The sequence below is a fragment of the Monopterus albus genome, unplaced genomic scaffold, assembly GCF_001952655.1.
Source record: "Monopterus albus unplaced genomic scaffold, M_albus_1.0 scaffold165.1, whole genome shotgun sequence".
Taxonomy (NCBI): domain Eukaryota; kingdom Metazoa; phylum Chordata; class Actinopteri; order Synbranchiformes; family Synbranchidae; genus Monopterus; species Monopterus albus.
The window spans coordinates 356,614-363,550 of NW_018128045.1; the positions used below are offsets into that span (position 1 = coordinate 356,614).

At 41.7% G+C, this 6,937-nt stretch overlaps 1 protein-coding gene across 1 annotated transcript in view; it reads left to right on the forward strand.

The window, feature by feature from the left end:
• grin2da (glutamate receptor, ionotropic, N-methyl D-aspartate 2D, a) overlaps positions 1–6,937 on the forward strand; it is a 196,537-nt gene that overhangs the window by 104,827 nt on the left and 84,773 nt on the right. The gene's annotated exons all lie outside the window — the stretch shown is intronic.

Consider the following 6,937-nt stretch of genomic DNA (forward strand, 5'->3'; position numbering starts at 1 on the left):
CCCTCTCTCATTTCTTCCTCTGATTTCCAGTATCTCTCGTCTCCTAGCTCTATCTCATGCACTTCAAACTATATTACACAATTGTGCGAATAATATGAATTCAGACATTTTATCACATTGTTACAGCCTGTTATTTAATTTGGTATTATTTCACTTTGTTGATGAGGTTTTATATTCACTGAACTGTGTTTAACATTTTATTACTGGTTACTTACTCTAAATGTTTAACTCTTAAAATGTTGGCCTAGTTTCACGTTGGTCCACAACACTACAATGCAACTAGAAGCCCCAAAATGTCTTCCCTCTCTCTTTCACCTCTGTTCCCTTCAGCTACTCTTTTACTTTCCTTGTAGTTCCTTGAATCAACATAATTTCCTTCCTTTCGCTCTTTGTGCATGTCCCACAGCTATATTCAAACATTTAGCTTCCGCTGCTTCGTTGGGGTTCTGCTCCAGCCATGTACAGTGTTAACAAAAACACATGTAATGCCAAGGTGCACATGTCTCTATGGCAACCCCGCTGTGACAAAAGAGACCCAAAGCGAAAGACAGGGAGACAGAAAAGAGGAGGGGGACAAAGTACAAAGGAAAATGTGGAAGAAATCAGAGTAGTGACAAAAAGAGAAGAATTAGTGGGTAAGAGGTATAGAGATGGGGATGAGGAGCCCTATTTCACAATGACCTCATGGTGTAAACAGCGCATTGCATTCTGGGGTTCACAGTGAGCCTTGCCAGCAAAATGACTGCAGGAAGACAGAGTGCGAGATGTAGGGACTTTATTTTAGAGATATCACTCTTAATTTTATGGGGAGAAAAGGCAACCTCATCCACAAATGTAATGGTAAAGTTCCTCCTGTATGAAAGTACTTCATACATTGGTACTCGACTAACAACCAAAGTCAGTACAGCATAGCCACACATACTTATGCCCTCTACTCAAACAGCCATTAAAGCTTAAATTAATCTGCTCTACTGTAGTTAATTAGTTAAGATTTATTTATTCATGCAGGGAATCTTAATGAGATCAAAATGTACCATTAGGCTATGCGAGTAGATGATGTAGTGTTATCGTTAGTATGTGGTCGGGGTGAGTGTGTGTCTCTCTCTCACATGACCTGTTTGTTGATACATGGTCCATGATTTCATCCAAAAACGATGCAGCAAAATTTTTAATACGATACATCGATCGATTTCAGTTCAGCTGATATTCTGTTTTAATTTAGCTTTGACAAGCTGTAAATCTGTGTGTTTAGGCAAGCTGCTTGTGTGTGGGCTTGCATAGAAAATGGTGTGTGCGTGTGTTTTGACGTGCATCACACGCTGCCAGTGTGTGTTGCCCTTTACAGCTGTCTTTTTTTTTTTTTTTTTTAGGTCCCCTGTCAGTCCCAGAATGCAATGTGCTGTTTACTCCCTGATGGCATTGTGAAATGGGGCTCCTGAGCAATAAAAAAGAGAATCTGAGGTCGGAACAGAACAGCATGCTGAATGGAATGTTTCCAGTGATACAATAGATAATTTCATCCAGTATGAAAAGGCTAAAAACTTTCACCTTTGCTACAGGCACCAGTCTCGGCCAGAGGAATAATTTATTTGTCAGCAGGGCTTTCATCCCTCATTTCCTCTTGAGTCCAAAGCATGAAATAATTATTCTGCTACAGATCAAGGGCATATTTCTTTCATAAAACATTTTTTAAAAAGTTCTCCCATTAATTTGTTGAGCACTGCTTCCTCTCTGCACCTCCTCCTCCTCCTCGTTTGATATGACGGAGACAGCTCGAGCAGAGAGCTGTGCATCTTTGATATTAATTTTACTTCACCGTCACACACCTCCAGCTTTTGACTCACAAGATATGTCCATGCATCACTGATGTAGAAGAAACACAGACATGATCTTTACACATCAATGATGCTGTGGGGCTTCTCATGGAACTTGGAAATTTAGTGTAAAAGTTAAGTTTGTACGTTTTAAAAAATGAATGGAGAGCCTTGAATGCACGTTTTTCATCGCCATGCCTCAGTGCTCTTTGTCCAATGATCAGTTCTTCGTGTCCTGAGACAAAACCTGGTGGCAGTTTTTATTTCCTGGACTTTAAGAGACCCCCTGACCCTCTTTTTAAACCGCCGCCAGCCAATATGGCCATCAGCAATGGGCAGCAAGGGACTGAACAGATGTTTGATTGTGGTTTTGACCAGACAAGGACTTCACCTGTCTGAGGGTTTACAGCTTGAGTTATCATATGCTTTTTTCATTCAGGGAGGAGATTAGGATGAACTGTGTGTGCCAGCAAAACAATACAACTCGTTACTCATTTGTTTGGGTTGTAAAAAAAAAAAATCATTCAGTATCTAACATCAGTGGACCAGTGTCAAGTATAAAGTGTTATAATAAGCCTCTAAACATTTGTTATATTCAAGTGTCCTACTACAGAAAGTCATCATGACAGTTGTAACTGGGTTTCAGTCATCTTTTAAACCTTTAACATGTCACGGTACCTTCAGTGAAAAAGGCCCTGGAATTAGCAGATGACACCATATTTCACATACACTCACAGCTTTTATTCTTCACCATCTGCTGCTTCCTGATGTGACGAGACATCTCTGCTTGTGTCCGACCACTGTCATTTTGAATGTATATAACGGTCGGGAAGCATCTTCATTCTTTTTTGGCACAATGGTTTTGCTGCCTTTTCTCACTTTCTGGCTAGTTCCAGCTTTAGGTGAAAAGCAGCAAAGCCTCATGAGCCAGTGTCAGGCTGTATGTACGCCTGATGGAGCACAAACCTGGCCTGTGCCCGAGAGCTTGGCATCCGAAGCAGCTGAATTTTTTTTCCTCTTATTAAACGAAGCAGACATTTGAATGTTCAAGTTGTTGGACAAAACCTGTCCTGCGTGTTGTTTTTATGAAGAATGCTCAAAGACAAATCTGTCTTTTGAGATATTTATTACAATATTCAAGAAAAGCAATACAGAGCTCTGGATTTCGTGCCTATCCACTCTACAGAAGTATGGAACCGGAACCATGAGTTTCCTCTTCACAAGAGAATTTATAGTACAGTCATGCAAATGATCTGACGTCATCTGTGCTGTCCTTCATTCTCGTTCCTTGGTTGGTTGGTTTGTTGACCTCGTTCTGACCCCTCATTTGGTGATCTTGTCGCCAGGCAGATTTTGATCTGTGACATCCTGACCTTTCAATAGACAGTTTTAAAGGAAGCACCTCGAGCGTTGCTAGGCGACCTGGTCTAGTTCCTGTTTTGTGTGATTTCCTGTCTACTCTTACAGCCTTACACACATCTCCTATATTAAAGACAAGTGAACTGGTTAAAACAAGGGTAAATCATACAATATGATACTAAAATAAACATGTAGATATATTTGCTAGTGCAGATTATAATGCCAATGATAGAAGGCCAAGCATTTCATGTAATGTTGATAAATGTTGATAATCTAAAGCCAAGACAATAAGACCTTACACCCACACACAATTCTCGTGCAGACAGTTTAGTCATCTCAGGTGTATCTGCACGACTTCCTGTTGTTCTGAGTCTCTGCACTTAGACACACAGCATTTCATGTCCACAGGTCAAGTCTTTACAAAGGTCAAACATATTAAACAATTATTTGAACAGTTTTGCAAATACATAACATAGCACTATATCATTTTATCAAGAATTTCTTTCTACAAAGTCCAGCCTAAAGTTTGACCTACGTGTCTGAACCTGACCCGGACTTGAACATAATTTCCAGGTATGTCTGAACCCGGCCCAAACCCCTGGGCGCCGTTGGGCTCGGTTTGGGTATCCACACTTTATCTGATCAGCAGTTTTCAAAAATGAATATATCTGTTGACGCAGCCTGGGTTGCCTCAAAATAGTCACTGATATTTTCCCTTCAACTCTTTCCTGGTAGCTCGCTTTTTAAAATGCAGCAATTCAGGCTACATCAGGCTTGACAGGTCTCTTCAGAGCGTTGTAATATATCTCACAATGAATCTTGTAATGATTTATGAGCATTAAAGAGCCATGTGTGGCCGAGCTCTATCTCACTGAAAAGATTCTTGGCTACTCTCGTCTCCTTAACTGCAGGAGCTCTGAGCCACAGGAGTCGCGGTAGCCATTACATCTCTGTCAGCCTGGTCCTCCCCTCCCTTTGGCGTTCATAGTCACAGGCCTTTCATTTGCGTTGTGTGGTTCAGCCAAAGGCCTCTTTCTCTTGTACGCTGTGTGTGTGTGTGTGTGTGTGATAGCATGTCATACAAACAGCATGTAAGAGCAGAGATGGCTCAGCCGGTGTGTTCTGTTCCAGAGGACGGCATTCAGACCCACAACAGTGGTTCTGTCATGCAAAGTGGTGAAATATGAATCATCTCAGTCAATAAGAGATTGGAGACAGACAGGGGAGGGAGGGTGGGGAGGAGAGGCAGAGGGATACTGATGATAACCCCACTGAGTATATTCTGCTCAGAGCTCTTTATTTATTTATTTATTCATTTGTCTATTTATTTAACTCCCTAATGGATCAGTCTCTTTATAAATATTGGCAGGAGAAAATCGAGAATATTAAAAAATGGGAGCTCAATCATCTGTATCTGCTGCAAACAGAATAAGAGAGAGAGAAAGGGAGGCGGCATGAGAGAGTGCATGCACTGCAAAGTATCTGTTACATCGCGCAACATGACAGAACGCCAAAAAGCATCAGAGCAGCATCCATTTAAATCTGACCCAATCAAATTACTCTCAACCAAAAAGAAAGATCCAAATATGACACAGCAAACATATTATGAATAGCATCTAGTGTATTTCTCCACAATATTTGTGGCCTTCACAGTCCTCAGACCTCAACCCAGCTGAACACCTATGGGAGGTGTTGGAGCGACGTGTTGCCAGGGCATACGTTTCTACTCAAAGCCACGTTAAAAGAGCAAAGCTCTTGGCCGATTGTCTACCATAGCAACATTGATTAAGCAGGCATGGTGCAGTCAGTGTGGTAAATGGACCTCGGAGAACTATTTGTGCATGAAGTCCAGAAATCCACTACCATTTAAATAAAGGTAAACTTTATTAGCATTTTGGGAGAGTAACATTTCTGTTGGCTACAAACTACTGCACAGTATGTATCTACACACCCTCAACCAGAGAGATGATAAAACACTCCTGTGTTCTCCTTTGTAACGTGCACACTATGCTTTGTGAAGTGGGAGTCACAGACCTATTGATCACAGCTGACCTGCTGATCTCTGTAGCTCTGAGTCGATCGTGAAGCATTTCAGGTGAAAGGTGATTCATTAAATTTCACCGATTGGAATTGAATGCTGTAGTCTATGGTCGGCCATCTTTGTCAATGCTCATTGGCGTCCTGTCCTCACAGGGGTGGAATGAGCTCCCCACTGAGGTGAGGACAGCAGAGACACCAGATAAAAGCCTACCTGCCATGCTAGCACTTAGTAACAGCTCATTTCCTTACCGGACCCGAAGCAGTGCTCTTTCTTGTTAGTTTGGAGGGGATACGCTTGTGAGGGTTTTTAGTGACCTCGGGGTCTTGTTCCTCTTAGTGAATGTACTTGCATTGGAAAAACAGAGGAATGACTGTTCTGTACCAACCCTGTACCTTCTGTCAGCCTATTTCTGCAGATTTTAATCAATTGACCAACCGTTTCGGTTTTTTTTAGTACACATTGACATTTATGTCTGACAACAGTCTTTGGTGTTGGGCTCCAGGTTTAGCGTCAGCTGCTGTTGTTCACTATGACTTGGTTTACACAACCAAATAAAGTCGTTTTCAGTTGTTTCAGGGAAACGTACTACACTATGGTTTCCTACTGCAGACTGGGCTAGCTGGTTCGCACACCTCCATGTGTCTTTAATGCTGTTTACTGAGTTCTTTCAGCTGGAAAAACTATTCGTGCTACAGTATATGTGTGTCAACAAAATCCGATTGTGGTTGCTCAGCCCTGAACAAAATGTCGTCCTGTTGCCTGAGAGTTGCTCCTCTTTGGCAGTCATTCACATTTGAACTTGCACACTCTCTGCTGGTTCAGTGTCTTTTCTTTGTTAAAATAGACTATTTTAAGAAATGCGGTGTTTGGACTGTTGCTTTTTATTTTTCCTAAGTGGTAGATCTTGGCTTTCAGTGTGTGAACATCAAATATGATCTTTGCTTGGGTTTGTTGTCAGCTTGTGATTATTTTTGTTTGTTTTGTCTTGGTGATAATCAGTAATATTTAATTTTTTTGTAAAATTGTCTTTCCTGCAAATCGAGAGTGGCAGAAAAGATGACAGAAAGATGGAGATTACAAGCTGATAAATCCTAGGTTTTCATTAAATGAAGCGGCTCTAACTTGCCCATCTCTCTCTCTCTCTTGCTGCTTCTCTATCACTCTATAACTCATCTCCCCCCTCAGTTTTACTTTTGAAGACGTTGCCATGGTTACTCAAAGTTTTCTCGTAACAGGCGGCAAAAAGGCTGAATGTTTTCACCGATGGAAAATCATACACACACACACTGGAGAGAGCTTTTGTGCTTATTAGGGCTCGACTTTAAACCATTAGTACACACTCAGTATCAGACAGGTACACACGTCTTTTTCCAGTCTCTGCTTGAATGGGTCCTTTTATCAGTCTGTCTCTACTTGAGCCTGAACAGATGTATCTATCTACCTAGTCTAGTTTCATCCTAAATAGCTGCAGCATTTTCATTTTTTGTGAAGCTGGTAATAAATACCAGCTTCACAAAAAAAAAAAGGAACCGCCACCTTATTGTGGTGGAGTTTGAGTACCCGAGTGATCCTAGGAGCTATGTTGTCGGGGGCTATATGTCCCTGGTAGGGTCTCCCAAGGCAAACAGGTCCTGGGTGACGGGTCAGACTAAGAGTGGTTCAAAAGCCCTTTATGAATAGATTAAAATCAAGGACCGTGACGTCGCCCGGCATGGCGCAGCCG